Source organism: Sinocyclocheilus anshuiensis, unplaced genomic scaffold (assembly GCF_001515605.1).
Source record: "Sinocyclocheilus anshuiensis isolate Anshui unplaced genomic scaffold, SAMN03320099.WGS_v1.1 scaffold193, whole genome shotgun sequence".
NCBI classification, from domain to species: domain Eukaryota; kingdom Metazoa; phylum Chordata; class Actinopteri; order Cypriniformes; family Cyprinidae; genus Sinocyclocheilus; species Sinocyclocheilus anshuiensis.
The window spans coordinates 445,415-462,678 of record NW_015536468.1 but is presented as its reverse complement, the minus strand read 5'-3'; the positions used below and the strand labels follow the sequence as shown (position 1 = coordinate 462,678).

The 17,264-nt window shown below is 36.9% G+C and overlaps 1 protein-coding gene across 1 annotated transcript in view; it reads left to right on the top strand.

Moving 5' to 3' along the window:
- LOC107695479 (potassium voltage-gated channel subfamily KQT member 5-like) overlaps positions 1–17,264 on the top strand; it is a 136,517-nt gene that overhangs the window by 42,742 nt on the left and 76,511 nt on the right. The window lies entirely within an intron of this gene.

Sequence of the window (17,264 nt, the reverse complement as noted above, 5' to 3'; positions counted from 1 at the left end):
GCACTGGGTTGTATTTAACCCAGCATTTTTTAGAGTGTAGGCTTTCTACACAGAACACTGTATTAGCATGGTTCAATATTATTTCTGATTACATAAGTATTCCACATTCCAACTGCTTTTCCTGTAATTGCTTTGGGGAGGAGGGGGACAATGAGTCAATCAGTCAAAATGGTGATGATAACCTAGTGGTCATTTCCTGCTCTGAGCTCAGCTGTGGATTCCTCTCTGATGAGTTCGATTTTGAGTAAATTGAGCATCTACCCCTAGAGACAATTGCATACCATGTGTGCTATGTGTTAAATGTTCTTTTAAGACCCTAATTTGATCCTAATGTATTGATTTTCAGTAATTCTTCATCAGTAATCAGTCTTCAGCACTGATTGTGAATTGTGTAAGGTTAAAGCTGTTGAGTATGTTTGAGTCTGTGTGATGCGCATGAGCTCCATTTATCAGTCCATCAGAGGCAGCTGGTGAACACTTTTCACCTTGTCTGGTTTCAGATGGTTCTAGTTTATCTTTTTTATTACTACATTGCTCTCACTCAGTGTGTCCCTCTCTATTTTTCTCTAGTGTAAAAATCTCTCCCTCATACTGTGTGTTTTTGTGCTGAAGTGTAATACTCATACGTAATACTCTGAAGCTGCGCACTGCCTGTTCAGAAGGACAGAGGAGAGCCATTAGTGAGTACTTGTGAAAGAAAGAGCTTTTGGTGCAGGTACGTTGTTCCCCGGAAGGCTGCATGTAATTTGGAGTGTTCTAGAAAAGGGTTTTCAACTCCTACAAATTGTTCGCCTAAAATAATAGAGTCCACCACACAGAAACTCCTGTGGTGCTTAAAGGCCGTGACACGCTGGCAGACTTTGATCGACACATGGAAAGACCCATGTAAAATTCTAAAGCTGTCGCTGGCAGGCGAGTGTGCGAGGACGGAAATTCCTAGGCTTCCTTTCCTGCTCTCTGAATGCTTTGCTCCCCATGCTGAACTGATTACTTCAACTTATTGGGTCTCCTCTCCTCCATTTTGTAGACATTAGTAGTTTTTTTACCTTTGGCTGGTTTGGGATGGTACACTGTGGATTGTCCAGAACAGAAGGCAAATACACAAAGAAAACAATCATGAGACAACATATATTGACATTGAATGTTTGAATTGAATTGAATTGCTTTAGAATGCAGTGGCACAATCTTGCAAGGCTGTGTAGAATTTGCCCCACTTTATATATAGGCCTATATATAGTTGGAGTTGTAGGTTATATCTTTAAGAGGTTATTTAAACATTAAGCTTACTGCAGCCAGATGTGAGTTTCACCCATTTGTACAGAATGGATCAGAGCCACCCTGAGGTGAGGTCCATTACTGGATGCTAGTTATACAGACTGGATGAGAAAGCCTAGAGGGGAAAGCAGCTCTGTTTGGCTTAATGAGAATTTGTTTAATCAGGACTTAAATCCATAATGCTCTACCTGCTCCACAAACTGTTTGCCTTCTTGTTCGATAATCATCTGTAATGACTATAATCCTTTTCCAGTCATACTTTGTGACTGGAAATGCACATAGACAAGCAAGGATATGGCAAAAGCACACATTTTTAATTTCTTATACAAACATCCACACAAATGTGAAACAGTCCCAAAAGGAGATTTAAGCTCAAATGTCATTTTGTATTCAGAAGCAATTTTCTTTTCTCATTGGAAGAGAAAATGTCATGTGACAAAACAAAAATCAGGATCTATATACAAATAGAACAAATGGGCCTTCAGAAAGTGGCTTTCTATTACACTTTTCCAATGATCTGCAGGTAACATGGTAATCCAGTCGTTTAACCATCCTGTTGTCCATGAACACTTTTGTTTATGTTTATGAACATTTTGTTTCATGTTTATACACAACCATTCAAAAGTTTGGGGTCAGTAAGATACATATGATTTCTTAAATTAAGAAATTACTTTTATTCAGTAAGGATGCATCAAAAGTGACAGTAAAACATTTATAATGTTACAAAAGAAAATCTATTTTAAATAAATAGCCTACTGTTTTTTCTGTTTATAAAAGAGAGCAAGAAAGTGATTAAGAGAGAAATAACTAAAGGAAGAAAAGAAATCAGATATTCAAACAAATTTTAGGCCTTTGAGCAGATCTGCCGTCACAGAGGTTAGTCAGACCCAAATCTTAACACACATTAATCTGTCTAAACACTTGCCGTCTATGTAGTCCAGGATTCCAGCATGTTGACTTGTGATTTTTGGTGGGTTATAGACCTGTTTAATGGAGTTGTATTTTAAGGGATTCGGTGAGCTGTGTATCTCACAGACAGGATTACGTGTGCTGAAAAAGGGGAATTAATGGTTTTTGGCTGGACTTACTGCAGTTGCTCAAGTCCTCAGTATTGTAATCCAGTTTAGTGCTGCTTTCCTACAGCACAAAGCATGTCGCATACCGTCAGTGCACATTAACTATAATGCAAACAATTACAGGCTCTCAAGCTTATGTGTGCAGAGTTTAAATTATGTAATAAGTGAGCTTATTTTTTGTGCTATAGTGAGTAGTTTATTTAGAGCTAGTGATATTGATTGAGCACTAAAATAACGTTGAAACTGGTTTTATGGTCTTACATTGTGTAAGTGATTTCACGTGATTTTTGAGATGCAATATTTTGTTAGCAATCATAGCACGATTATAATAAAAATTAGTGATGTACAATATTTTCATGTTATGGCCAATAACTAATAAACAGCTCATGCTAAAATGCATACTGTATATATGTATTTAGGCATCATGATATTATATTGTACATTGTATAATATTATACATAGTCTAATATTCATTGTGAGGTTACATTTAATAGTTTTATTAAATTATTATTTAAAGATTAACTTAATTTTTTGAATAATTTATCAGTAGATATTTCAGATATATTAGCCAATACTTCAATTAAGTTAATTTTTAAATAATAATTTAATAAAACTATTAAATGTAAATTATGATAATCAAAAAATATATTTCATGTCCAGCAGTAATTGATAGGGTACCAATCTATCATGCATACCTAATAAAAAAAAAAAACAGTTTGCTTGCAATTCTTTAGGGATGCACCGAATGTACGGTAACCAAAATTATTCGGCCGAAAATAGCAAAAAAAGCTCTTTCGGTGTTCGACCGGATAAACAAAAAAGACTGTACCGAACAATGACGTGACGCGATCAAATAGCAACCAGCATAGAGTGAGAGGCGCAATGCAACAAACATGTCAGCTTTGTGGAAGCATTTAAAACTGTGAGAGAAAGATGCAAAAATCATTGCAAGCACCGACAGCGAGAGACTGTTTAGTACTGCATCACATGTCTTTGATGAGAAGAGGAAGGGGTGATTGTTGCTGGTTACTGTATGATGATTGAAATCGCGAAATGGCCTTAAACAATTAGTAAATAAACTGCAGAACGTCATGTTTTCTAATACACGCACGCATTGCATGTATTCTGACAGCGCTGCACGAGCTCTCGGTGCTATCTGCTCATTATCCAGGGTTCAAAGTCCAAACCGCGAGGGAAATCTGTGCTCGTCAGTTGCTCAGTCACATTTTTATGATTTTTTTTACAAGGCACATGACAATGCTATTCGTGCGACGTATTCGTAATGAGACTCATTTATAAATCTGCTGTTGTCGACAAAAAGAAGCATTAAGGTCTTCCTGCGAGTTTCCTCCAGAATAAAAAATGAGAAAAAGCAATAACTCCATAAACATTCATAAATGTTAGTATTGTAATTTTACCTTTGTTCTGTAAAATAAAATTTACTGCAGAACGTCATGTTTTCTAATACACGCACGCATTGCATGTATTCTGACAGCGCTGCACGAGCTCTCGGTGCTATCTGCTCATTATCCAGGGTTCAAAGTCCAAACCGCGAGGGAAATCTGTGCTCGTCAGTTGCTCAGTCACATTTTTATGATTTTTTTTACAAGGCACATGACAATGCTATTCGTGCGACGTATTCGTAATGAGACTCATTTATAAATCTGCTGTTGTCGACAAAAAGAAGCATTAAGGTCTTCCTGCGAGTTTCCTCCAGAATAAAAAATGAGAAAAAGCAATAACTCCATAAACATTCATAAATGTTAGTATTGTAATTTTACCTTTGTTCTGTAAAATAAAATTTAAAGTAAGACAATAATAATGATAATAATTTCAACAGCTCTGTTAATACATTTATTATAACATTCACACATAGTGTTCAAATTGGGATCTGTAATATTTTCTAATGTTTTAAAAGAAGGCTCTTCTGCTCAGCAAGGCTGCTTTTATTTGTATAGTAAAAAATACATGCCTGATCGAAGAAGGGGGTCTGATCTTATTAATTTTAAGTTAAATTGTGCTTTGTTGGTATAATGTCTTCTAGAATGTTAAAAAATGTTCAGTGTTAAATACTTTTAAGTTGTTGTTTTGTAATAGATTTTTTCTTTGAAAAGCAAGACAAAACAGTAAAAAGCACATTTTGGCTAATTTAATTTGTGCAATGGTGAAAAAAATTGGCAAAATAAATGGGGGGAAAAAAAACTCGAAAAACCTTGTTCGGTATTCGGCCTTTGGCCCAGTATTTCATTTTGTTCAGTTTCGGCTTCGGCCAAGAATTTTCATTTCGGTGCATCCCTACAATTCATACTATATGTTGTGTTATCAAAAAGTCATTTTGTGTGTGTGGGTCTGGTTTTCCCTGGACTGTTGGGACTAAAACAGCTTAATAAGCATGCTAAGTTATGAAAAAAGTAGACTAATGAAAATGCAGAAATGTAAAAATGCAGAAAATACAATTAGGTGATCATTATAAAGCGTAAATGAAATAAATATGTTTTCAGTTTGTGTCCCTCACTGTTTCTGATTGAACAAGTTCCCACATGTGTGTTTATGCTGCACCACAGTATACTATATACACACAGACATACAAACCTGTCAAGCCAATCAGACAGTGCGGGTGCGGATGCGTGCGCATGCATGTGCAGTACGAGCTGTAACCTTGGGGTGTTTGCGGTGGGGGATTCCAGTGCATCAGGGAGCACCTAGTGGAAAGGTTACTGCAGCGGGTGATTAATTAGCCAATTAACACGATGATAAATGTGCATGAGTAAACGAGGCAGGCAGCTGGAGACCGAACCAATTTCAGATGATATTCTCTTTTTTTTTTTACTCATCCGTCCTTTTTTCCCCTCTTCATCATGAAAAACTGTTGAGTCGACTGTACATTACAGTGCTGTTTTCATTGTCATCCTTCTGATTGATTTAGTGCCTGTGGGTTTGCTCAGGGCACTGTGGGACCATTCAATTTGGACAGAGGCAGGGATTCCTTAATGGGATGGCTGTTAAGGTAATGAATAGGGTTTCTAGTCACAAAGCCCTGGTTAAAAGCACCTGTCAGTGATGATGGATAAGGCATTGTTCGGCTTGAGCAAACAGCATCCCAGACAGACATCACTGGTGTGTGTGTGTGTGTGTACCTGTGGTCTGATGTGGAAGGTCCTGTGGCTTTTGTGGACATTTTTTTTTTTTGCCCGGTTTGCTTAAAACAAAAAATCAACATTGAGGCAGTTTGATATGTTGTGTTGGGCTTTGGTTCATCATGTGACTTTATTTCAGTGATGTGTGAACACTTTCAGACAGCGCTGCACTTTAATGCTTTCCTCTTCCATGTACATCTTCCAAGTGGTCAGCATTGGGATCAATACAAACAAGTCAGTTTGGTGCTTGAAATACTCTTCTCTAGAACGTGCACTGAAATGTGAAAATCTCTAAAGGAAGTCTAAGGTTCAATCAGGTCAGAGTGATTAAATATTTAAAGCAATTATCATAATGTCTTAAGTCTTTGCCCTCACAGTATACTGCTGAAAAATCATGTGGTGTTTGTCTGCATTCATCTCTTTTATTTTGCTCATTAGCACACATCTCTTATTTGAAGTGTGTGCATATTTGTGCTCAGCTGTGTTTGCGTGTACGTATGTGTATGTGCTTACACAAATAGTATGTATGTGTGTGTGGCTATTGCTTGCATTGCTGACTGTTGCTCCCAGAGGCTGACGTGTGCTGGTTGGAAGCCAGTGAGCGCTGAGGTCTCAGAGCAGCTGTGAGGTTAGAGAACTCGTCATAATCAGAAAGTAGAAAGTTATGCATTGCTGGCCCTAAAACAAGCCAGCGATGAAGATGGAAAAAAATACAGGGCTATAAATTGTTAGCCACCATTAACATTCTTGGTAGCTAATTATATTATTGTTGATTTATGGCTTATTGAATAATCATCTTATTCAAACCCACTGACTTTGGAGAGAGAGAGTTCTTCTAAAAATGTCCTGGGGTTTAGCATTTCAATGTGAAATATTTGTTTTGTTTGTTTAACGATTAAAATGTAAAGTCTTTAAAGATTTAAATACTATTTTGAATTGGATTCCAGTATGTGCACTAAAAAAAAAATTGTCCACTAAAATGTCCTCTTAAAATAATTTAACAATAATTCTTTCTTTGTAAATAATAGATTTTTTAAAAATCTTTACTGTATTAATTATGCACTAGTAGACAGACACAGAACACATTGCCTGTCCCTGAACTGGTCTTATGGGGTTTTGACTATTTAAAACGAAAAGGTTTGAAACCACATGGCTAAAATACATCTTGTGGCCAGCATGGTGGGTCATTCTTGACACATTCTATGGTCATCCTAAATCTCTACCACAGTGCTGACCTCTGTTCTGCACTTTTCTCTTAATCAAGATGATAACAGACTGAAGGAATGAGTGGGTTGTGAAATCTGCCTACCTGTAGGGTCAGGGGATTGAATGTACTGAAAATTGGGCAACAGGCTTTTTACGAGAGGCTGCTGTGATCCCTCATTGCCACCAAAGGTTAACTAGGATGCTCAGGTTTGAATGCTTTCAGACTTAAATGCATGCATTACAAAAAATGTGCTCAAGTGACGGGTCTGTCAGAATGCACCAATCTATTTGATTATTCCCTCAAATCCCTGAGAGAGTTGCTGTACCTCCAGATCCACATGCACACACATAGCGTGCCATTTACAGGTCTGAGTCCCCATTGAAAATATGGCTTTCAAAATTGAATTTAAACCTGGAAATGAACAGGATGCTTTAGAATTTGGATTAATTTAGAACAAAAACATTTTATGATGTAAAGATGAACAATAAATATTTAATTTTCTGCATAATTTATAGGTCACTAATCAGTTTGTCATAATTGACTGTGTGAATTATTTTGTATGAGAAATATCATTTATCATGAAATAAACAAAACAAAACAAAACAGTAAATTAGAAAAAATGCTAAATAGAAGTATTTTACACTTTACAACACTTATTGTATGAATCACTATGGCAGCTGTAAATCATGGCAGTTAGATTTGAGACAGGCTTCTGTGGGTTTTGGCTTTAAATAAGGAAGGAAGACAAATGAAATGAATGACAGAAGGACAGGTGGAGACTGGAAGACAAAATGGAAAAGTAATAAAATTGTGGACAAAGCTTCTACTGACAGACTGCGCTGTAATGGAGCAGATGTCTCTCTGATGCCGTGAAGATACACAGTGTCACAAGGAATTCTTTAACCTTCACATCATTGCACTCTGGATTAGTTTAAGGAGGGGAAACGCTCTTTGTTTTGCTTTTTTGTTTGAAACCACATGGCTAAAATACATCTTGTGGCCAGCATGGTGGGTCATTCTTGACACATTCTATGGTCATCCTAAATCTCTACCACAGTGCTGACCTCTGTTCTGCACTTTTCTCTTAATCAAGATGATAACAGACTGAAGGAATGAGTGGGTTGTGAAATCTGCCTACCTGTAGGGTCAGGGGATTGAATGTACTGAAAATTGGGCAACAGGCTTTTTACGAGAGGCTGCTGTGATCCCTCATTGCCACCAAAGGTTAACTAGGATGCTCAGGTTTGAATGCTTTCAGACTTAAATGCATGCATTACAAAAAATGTGCTCAAGTGACGGGTCTGTCAGAATGCACCAATCTATTTGATTATTCCCTCAAATCCCTGAGAGAGTTGCTGTACCTCCAGATCCACATGCACACACATAGCGTGCCATTTACAGGTCTGAGTCCCCATTGAAAATATGGCTTTCAAAATTGAATTTAAACCTGGAAATGAACAGGATGCTTTAGAATTTGGATTAATTTAGAACAAAAACATTTTATGATGTAAAGATGAACAATAAATATTTAATTTTCTGCATAATTTATAGGTCACTAATCAGTTTGTCATAATTGACTGTGTGAATTATTTTGTATGAGAAATATCATTTATCATGAAATAAACAAAACAAAACAAAACAGTAAATTAGAAAAAATGCTAAATAGAAGTATTTTACACTTTACAACACTTATTGTATGAATCACTATGGCAGCTGTAAATCATGGCAGTTAGATTTGAGACAGGCTTCTGTGGGTTTTGGCTTTAAATAAGGAAGGAAGACAAATGAAATGAATGACAGAAGGACAGGTGGAGACTGGAAGACAAAATGGAAAAGTAATAAAATTGTGGACAAAGCTTCTACTGACAGACTGCGCTGTAATGGAGCAGATGTCTCTCTGATGCCGTGAAGATACACAGTGTCACAAGGAATTCTTTAACCTTCACATCATTGCACTCTGGATTAGTTTAAGGAGGGGAAACGCTCTTTGTTTTGCTTTTTTCCATGAAACAAATGTTTTATTTTTTTATGCAATCAGACTTTGTGTTTGTCAGTAGTCATTCTGAGTAAACACATCAGCGAGAGGCCACAGGGTGTCACTGGTACAGCCAGATTGACGGCTGATCCACCCAGTGGAATATAGCAATTATTTTGGAAGTTATGAGAAAACATCAAATAGAGAAACTGAATTATCATAGCATAAATAAACTACTTTTCAAAACTACCCAAAGCTGCATTTATTTGATCAAAAATACAGTGAAAAAATATAAAATAACTTTTTTCTGTCAATATATTTTAAAATGTAATTTATTCTTGTATGCCTAAACTGAATTTTCAGCAGCCATTACTCCAGTCTTCAGTGCCACACGATCCTTTTGAAATCATTCTAATATGTTGATCTAATGCTAAAAAAAACAAAACAAATTTTATTATTATAAATATATTAAAAACAGTGCTCCTTAATGTTTTTTGAAAACATTTTTTTTTTCAGGATTCTTTGATGAATACAAAGTTCAGAATAACAGCATTTATTTGAAATAGAAATCTTTTGTAACATTATAGATATCTTTACTGTCACTTTCTTACAATCTTACTGACCCCAAACATTTGAATGGTAATGTATCCAGTATGCATTGATTCTGTTTTATATGTAATTGCTGAAATATAGCAAATAGGAAAACACTGAAATGGTCATGATGAATTCAAAGTGGCCACAGTTTGAGTCATTTAGATTTTGTTCAAAAGTGTGGTTGCTAGAGTATTACTCCAGTAGTTCATGCCTATTCAGCTTTCTTTTTTCCATTGGTCAAACATAGATGGCCCTGCCCCCGAATCATTGTATTGGTTGAGCCAATGTTGCTAGGTTGTGCTTGTTGGGATGCTCCAAACAAACAGAGCAGTGTTTTGACAGCACCACAGAGACGCAGTATTTAATCACTCTACATATATCTTACAGTACCTATTTGTACCTATTTTTGTTTCTGCATATTAAGCTGAAATAGAAGAAATCATCAAAATCATTAAAAAAATGCTACACAAGCCACATATGCATTTAATGTACTTGTATATATTTTGTAAAGGCTCTATTTTTTTCCCCTTACGTTAAAGGAACTTTCAGTTCAGATATTTGTGTTTACAAAAGCATTGGTGAGTGGGAAGGCCAATGTTTTATGTTACTAACTGGTGTGTGTGTGTGTGTGTTGGTGTGTGTCTTTGTTTGTGTTGGGTTGTACAGCTTTCATCATGATTAAAGGGGTCATATGATGCGATTTCAATTTTTCCTTTCTCTTTGGAGTTTTACAAGCTCTTGGTGCATAAAGAAGATCTGTAAAGTTGCAAACACTAAAGTCTCAAAACCAAAGAGATATTCTTTATAAAAGAACCGCATAAACACATTTCATTACACCAAATACACAAAATAATGTTCTTTTTAGCAGCATCATATGACCCGTTTAAGACTGCAGACAGTGAGGCTTGTGAGTAAATATTGCTCCCAGATTGTTGTAATGTATCCAAATCCAGCTCATCCACTGGCTATTTCTGCCTTCTCTCACTGAAAGCAAACTGAGCTTGTGTGTTAAATGGTGGTACGCTCTTGCTCCATTCTGTGTGGCAGTCAGGCCTGGATGTAATTCCACTGTCCTGCTCTCTGCTCTTGGCCATGGGCTGTGCTGCTGTTTCTGGCTAAGAGTCATTGGTTTGGTTGGCTGTGATATGCAGCCTCTCTCCCTGCAGGTCTCTGTCTGACAGCTGTTACTAACTTACACGGTGTCATACTCTAGCCAACTTCTGACATTCACGGTACCCCTCCACAAAAGACTAAGTCGATTTTCCTGCATTTTCTAAAGACAGGTGAGTGGTGCTTGCTTATGCAAAACACAACACCACAATGCTCTGGGTGGTTTCCATTATGTTACTATGTGGTTTGTGCTAAGTTGTGAGTGATGTTTACCATGTTTGCTACCCTAGAGAAAAAGGCTTAAATTAAAGATGTATGTATTTGAATTGCATATAAAATGTATAATTAGGGTAATTGGATTACACCGCCCTAACATGAGCAAACTAATAAACTTAATGTGATGTATATTTGTAAGTCATACATAAAAATAAACTTGTAAGAAACAGATAAAATGCACTAATAAAATCATGGCACAGCTTGTTATTAACTATTTAAATTAGTTTGATTTTAAGTAATCACAATTTCAAAATGCATGCATTCAAATTGCTTAGAATCAGCATCTGTTTATCATGAAAGCAATTAAATTTATTCGATTAAAAAGTATGATCATTGTTAAAAATATGGTTGTGTAACAAGCAATATTCAATTATTTGGAATGTATGAAATTGAAACAAACTGGATTTATTGATGATAAATATGTAAATCTAATTATTGTGTATTGTATTTTAAATACACAATATTTAAGTTTATTGGTACTATTACAGACATCTTAACTGTTTCGTTTTTGTATGGATGACAAATATGCAATACATAAAGTTTATTAGTTTATGTTAAAATTGTGTAATCCAAATGGATAGATAATTTGTTGGATTTATTGATGATAAATATAGAAACCTGATTATTATGTATTTAAAACACATGCAGTGAAATAGTACTATAACATAAATATTACACGTTTAATTTTTGTATGAATAACATATGCATTACATTGTTTATTTTGTTTTGATGGAAAATTTATATGCAATTCAAATACATAAATCTGAAATTTAGGTCTAAATATTGCTAGGTCAAAAGAGCCCACTCTAATATTTTCTGATAACTAGATATGAATCAGGTCCCTCATTCATTATGCATATGAAAATTTGTACGTTCTCTTGTCCACCAAGCAATAACCCTAAATAGAAATCCTCTACAATGAATTTTCACTGAATCTGTAAATTCAGTCTGTTTTAATTTCTTGTGATGGTCGTCATCAGCATTCCTCGAAGAACATGTGCCCTGTCTTTGCTCCTGCATATTTGACCTCTCTTCCGGTCCACACAGCTGGATGAGAGATGCAGTGACCTGCTTCTCACCCGGCGGCCCTTTGAGCCTCACAAGCTCGAGTTTCTGATGGTCCTTTTATCAGCCGTTTCACTGGCTCAGTAGCCTGATGAAATAGCACTCAAAGTGGGCTGCTGGCTTGTTAACTAGGGCTTGGTGTATGAGCCCATTGCCTGTTAAAGCATGTGTGTGTGCAGGTGGCCCAGACGGCCTCAGGGCTGGGTAATGGGTAATAGTGGCTTGCTGGTGCAATGCTTTCCAGATGCAGCATGTCTTTAAAGGCTCAGGAGAGGAGTGTGGGCCTACAACCAGGAGGTGCAACCCAATCCAGGGGCAGCAGAGGTCATCTACCCGCTGCCTATAACTCATAAAGCTGCCTGGCAGAAAAGGTCAGCCACAAGTAGCAAGAGAAAGGTCATGATTTAGGTTAGATGTTGGCATTTAAGATGAAAGCGTCATGATGGATTTATTTTTTTCTCTATTTTAACTATTAAAACAGTTGTTTTTACAATTCAGCTTAAATAATGTTGCTGCAGTCTTGTTTGTGTGAAATTTCTTAAAGAGATATTGTGACGAACATTATCATTTACTCAGCAGTTTTTGTCCTTTTATTGAAAGCCAGTGAGACACAAAACATTATCGGACCGCACTGATTTTCATTGTATAAAAAGGGAGACATTTTATGTCAGTAATACACAGAAGAATAAATAAAGGTGGGGAACTGTCCCTTTAATAGTCTATAATAGAATTTTAACAGCCCTCTAGGAAAATAGGGAATCCTCAAGACAATCTGACCAAAGGGAGGATGCAATGAGAAATGGATATATCCTCTGGTGTAAGTCTGTTAGTTATGCTAGTGTTTATCTCCAGGCCTGGGGACACGATCATGTTGGCGGAAACTGCTGATAGATAAATTAGCAGGAGCAATTATCAAGGAAAGACTGCTGGAGTAAGAAGTGTTTAAGCTAATCAAATAATTAACAGGGAAGACTCAGCGCTTTCTAACAAACACAAACTCAATGCAAAGAATATGAGGAAAACCTTGCACTCAGTTGAGCTTCGTGAATGAAGTAGAAAGATAGAGGCAGCAAGCAGTGAAAAATGTGATAATGGTCTGGAAACCTGACATGGTTATTTGTTCAGTTTAATGGTGATTGAGCTGCTTGTATTGTTATCCCCAAAGTCTCGTTATAGAGAAAATGCTCTTGCTTCTCTCACTCTCAACCAAGCACACACACACATTGTATACAAGCTGGGCGTAAAATAAGCTATTATGGCTGCATTAGGAGCCTGACTGTGTCCAAACAGTGGAAGTAAAAGAGCAGTGTGATATAGTCTGACTGAATGAGAGCAGTTTATAGAGAAAGACCAGACAATAGACTCACATGAACTGTTTACAGTATCCACATTTCAAAAGCACCTATAAAGTTGAAGAGAGATGACAATGCACAAGTGTACTTATTTTCAAACATAATATTTCCTAATAAAAATAAAGCATTTTTCTTCTGTCCTTCTGCTTCTGTTACAAGCATTGTTTAAATTGCATTGGCAAGGTAAGAAGACTCTTAGGGATTTTACTTGGTAGCTGCTGAATTATCACAAGAGTAGCAATTTAGCCTATATCGCAATATCTCTGTAAAAAGTTGTAACTTGCAATAGTTACTTTAAAGGGATAGTTTACCCCAAAAATGAAAATTCCGTCATTAATTACTCACCCTCATATCGTTTCAAACCCATCAAGACCTTTGTTCATCTTCGGAATACAAATTAAAATATGTTTGATGAAATCCGAGAGCTTTCTGACCCTGCATAGACAGCATCGCAACTACCACTTTCAAGGCCCAGAAAGGTAGTAAGAACATTGTTAAAATAGTCCATGTGACATCAGTGGTTCAACCTTAATTTTTATACATTACGAGAATACTTTTTGTGTGCATAGAAAACAAAAATAACAAAGACTGACAGGTAAGAAAATAAATTGTTTAATAAAGTCATTATTTTTGTCTTTGCGCACAAAAAGTATTCTCGTAGCTTCATAAAATTACAGTTAAACCAGTGATGTCACATGGACTATTTTATCAATGTGCTTACTAGCTTTCCAGGCCTTGAACATGGTAGTTGTGTTGCTGTCCATGGAGGGTCAGAAAGCTCTCGGATTTCATCAAAAATATATTAATTTGTGTTCTGAAGATGAATGAAGGTCTTACGGTTTTTGTAACAGCATGTCTGTGCGTAATTAATGACATAACTTTTGTTTTTGGGTGAACTGTACCTTTAAAGCTATGTAACTTTTGGACCTCTACGTTACTTGCGGAAGAACATTGTTTTGGTAATTACGTGAATTGTGCTTCGGCTCCACTATTCTGCACGGATGAATCTGATGACTTGAGGTGCCTTAAAGGGGGCATATAACACACACAGTTTCACCCAAACTCATGTTAATCTTGAGTACCTTAGAGTAGTACTGCATCCTTCATATCTCCAAAAAGTCTTTAGTTTTATCATATTTATAAAAGAAATATACAGCTTTACGATTCTCTCTGAAAACAGCCGAGCTCCTGGAGGCGCGCCGTGGGTGAAGCTAAGGAGTGACAAGCACTTGAGAACCGATTTCCAACAAAACAGACATTTGATGCCGTTTCACTTACCGTCCGCAGTTCCGAATCATGACCAGGATCTTTTATAGCTGGGACCGCTCCATCTTTCAGTATCAAATGATGTGCAAATCCAGAGTCGAACTGGGCCTTGTTTATAAAAAGTTCATCAACAAACACACTTGTGAAACTCTGTTGCTGCCCCAAAAAAGTAAACTGCATCCACTGTTTACGTAACGCTGGGTTCTTTGGGAAGCTGAACAATCTTTCCCTTACAACCAAAAACACACTTCTTTGGAGACATTCTTCCCCAGCGAGTCCCGTGCAGTGCAGCCGAATGAAGCGCGTTGACGGGCGCGCTCTTGCTCTCGCTCTGGTCGATGTGTACGCGGGTGTGTTCTTCCGGGAGAAGTGCCCATATAAGGAGTTCCACCCTTCATGATGTCATGAAGAGCCACGATCGAAAAAAAACTTTCCGAAACTTGTAAGAAACCCCGAAGTGTGTATTTGGCACAGAAATACTGTTATTTAAACAGCATTAGACCCCCCTCCCCCTTTAACAACGAAAGAAAGTCAAATATCCAAAAAACATGTTCAAGCTATCACAACATCTTCCACTGCATATAGTATTAGCCTGATCTTCTTTCTTTTATTTATGGATGACATAAACAAGCACAGATGATTATGATGGATGTATGCAATTTCCTGCAAAATATAAATATAAATATATAGGCTTACTATAGTGATTCAAGGTAAGGCAAAAACACAGTTTCAAAGGTGAATTTATGAGGTGGTTAAATTATGTTTATTTCAAACAAAAAGAAGTTACATACCGTAATGTAGCTTTAAGGAGCTATTACTTGATATACACCTGCTGAACAAAATAACTATCACAAAAGTTCACTACAAATACTATTACAAACCATTAACTGTTAGCCATTAAAACATTACCTGTAGTGTTTTGGGTCATATTCTGTTAGGATTTAGTGTTTTTAACATGCCACCAATAGAAGGCAAAAAAATTACCAGTAGACCCACAGGGACCAATACAGTTGTCCTTAAAACCAATACGATTCCCATTAAAACCATTACAAATTCTATGAGGGCTTCTCTTTTTCTTTATTTCTTTCTTTCTTTCTTTCTTTCTTTCTTGCTCTCTTGCTTTCTTTCTTTTATTTCTTTCTTTCTTTAGCAGGGATATTTAGTGCTGTGCATGTAATCTAATGTATTTAGGTTGATTCAGCCAGCATATCTTTCAGTAAAGAGTGTCTAACTAAAGGTAAAGTAGGAGAGAAGCATTATTATTTGAAATGTAATTTCCTGTAGCTCTAACAGTAGAGCATGGTGCTAGCAAAGAAAAGATCATAAGTTCGATTCCTGGAAAAGTAAGAACTGATAAAATGTGATGTACCTTGAGTCACTTTGGAAAAAATAAAACAAATGCATAAATGTGAATGAAATGTCTAAAATTCTTTTTCTGTTCCAGTTGTTTGATATTATAATAGTTTTAAATGAAAATTCTCAAAGCGCAGTTAAACAGTCCTTTTATTTTCCAGTCACATTCATGAAAAGCCTCTTGAAACAGCAGCTTGACTTTTCCAGCTCCTCTGCACTGATCTTCAGCGCATTGCTGTGTATTCCTCATCGAAAGCTGAGTTATCTCACTGCACCCTCGCCCACTCTCAATCACTTTCTTATGTTCTAGTAAAGTGCCTGATCTACTTCTTTTCATGCATCATCTTGGGACTGTCCCATGTAGTGTGTTAGTGGAAATGAGGGTAGTTTTAGCCCCTTAGTGACCTCACTGGGGTCCCGTGAGATCTATAGCTGACAGTGATACATCAGTGTGTGTACGTGTTTCTTGCTGCATTGCATTTTCTATCACTGTTTGCGATCTGTTGCTCTAACCGCAAGAGTCACACGATTCCCCAATGTTCACGTGTCATCTGCTGACATTACAGTAACTTTCTACTTCCTTTCTCTGTGAGGTATCATTTGTTGTTTGCTCATCAATCTTTCTTCGTCTTTTTTTCTGCCCCAGTGTTCCTTTTTCCCCTCACTAGTTTTTTTCCATCGCAAGTTGCAAGTTTAAATTCCACAAAGCAATCATATGGTGGTTTAGATTTGGGATACAGTGCAGAAATGTCATATTAATGATTTTTCTTGATTTTTTTTAAATATAAAAAAATAACAAAAAACACACAAAAATGTAATATTTTGTTGTTTAAATATTAATATTGTAAGGATTTTAACTCATTTAAATTTTATAAGGGAATTAATCATTAATTTTATTCATTCAGGTTTTGAAAGGACTCGAAGCTGAAAATTCGAAGTCCACCTGATTAGAACTGATTTCCAATTTTAATAGTTTACACCTTATCAGCTACTCGGCCAGCGAGACGTTAATGTCAGTGTATATTAACAATTTGACTATATGTATTTTCCCTGGCCACGGGTTAATACGTTTTGATATAGAATACAAGATGGCGCCGCGGATGGCAGCCATGGTTTGTCGCTACTTGGTACTTGTACTTTTTTTGTTTGTTTGTCCTGTCTTAAGCAATTTTTTCCCGATCAGCTTTACTAGGAACGAACTCCTGGACATCAGAAATAGCACACCAAATAACTTTCTGCCGACATTTGAGCATTCAGATGTTTTACTGGACATTTTAGTCGTCGGAGCTGTGTTCCTATACAAGCGCTCCAGGTGACGCAAGCGAGGGAAACGCGCCGGCGCGCTCGTGAAATTCCGACAGCGCGGTTTTAGGACTCCGCTGCCGAGCATTCATCTGGCGAATCTCCGCTCCCTAGCAAATAAATCAGACGAACTACGACTCCTCACCCGCACAAACAAGGACTTTTTAAACTCCGCTGCGCTCTGCTTCACGGAAACCTGGCTGAACGGAGCCATCCCGGACAACGCGTTACATCTAACGGGCTTCCAGCTGTTCAGAGCGGACCACGTCACCGAGT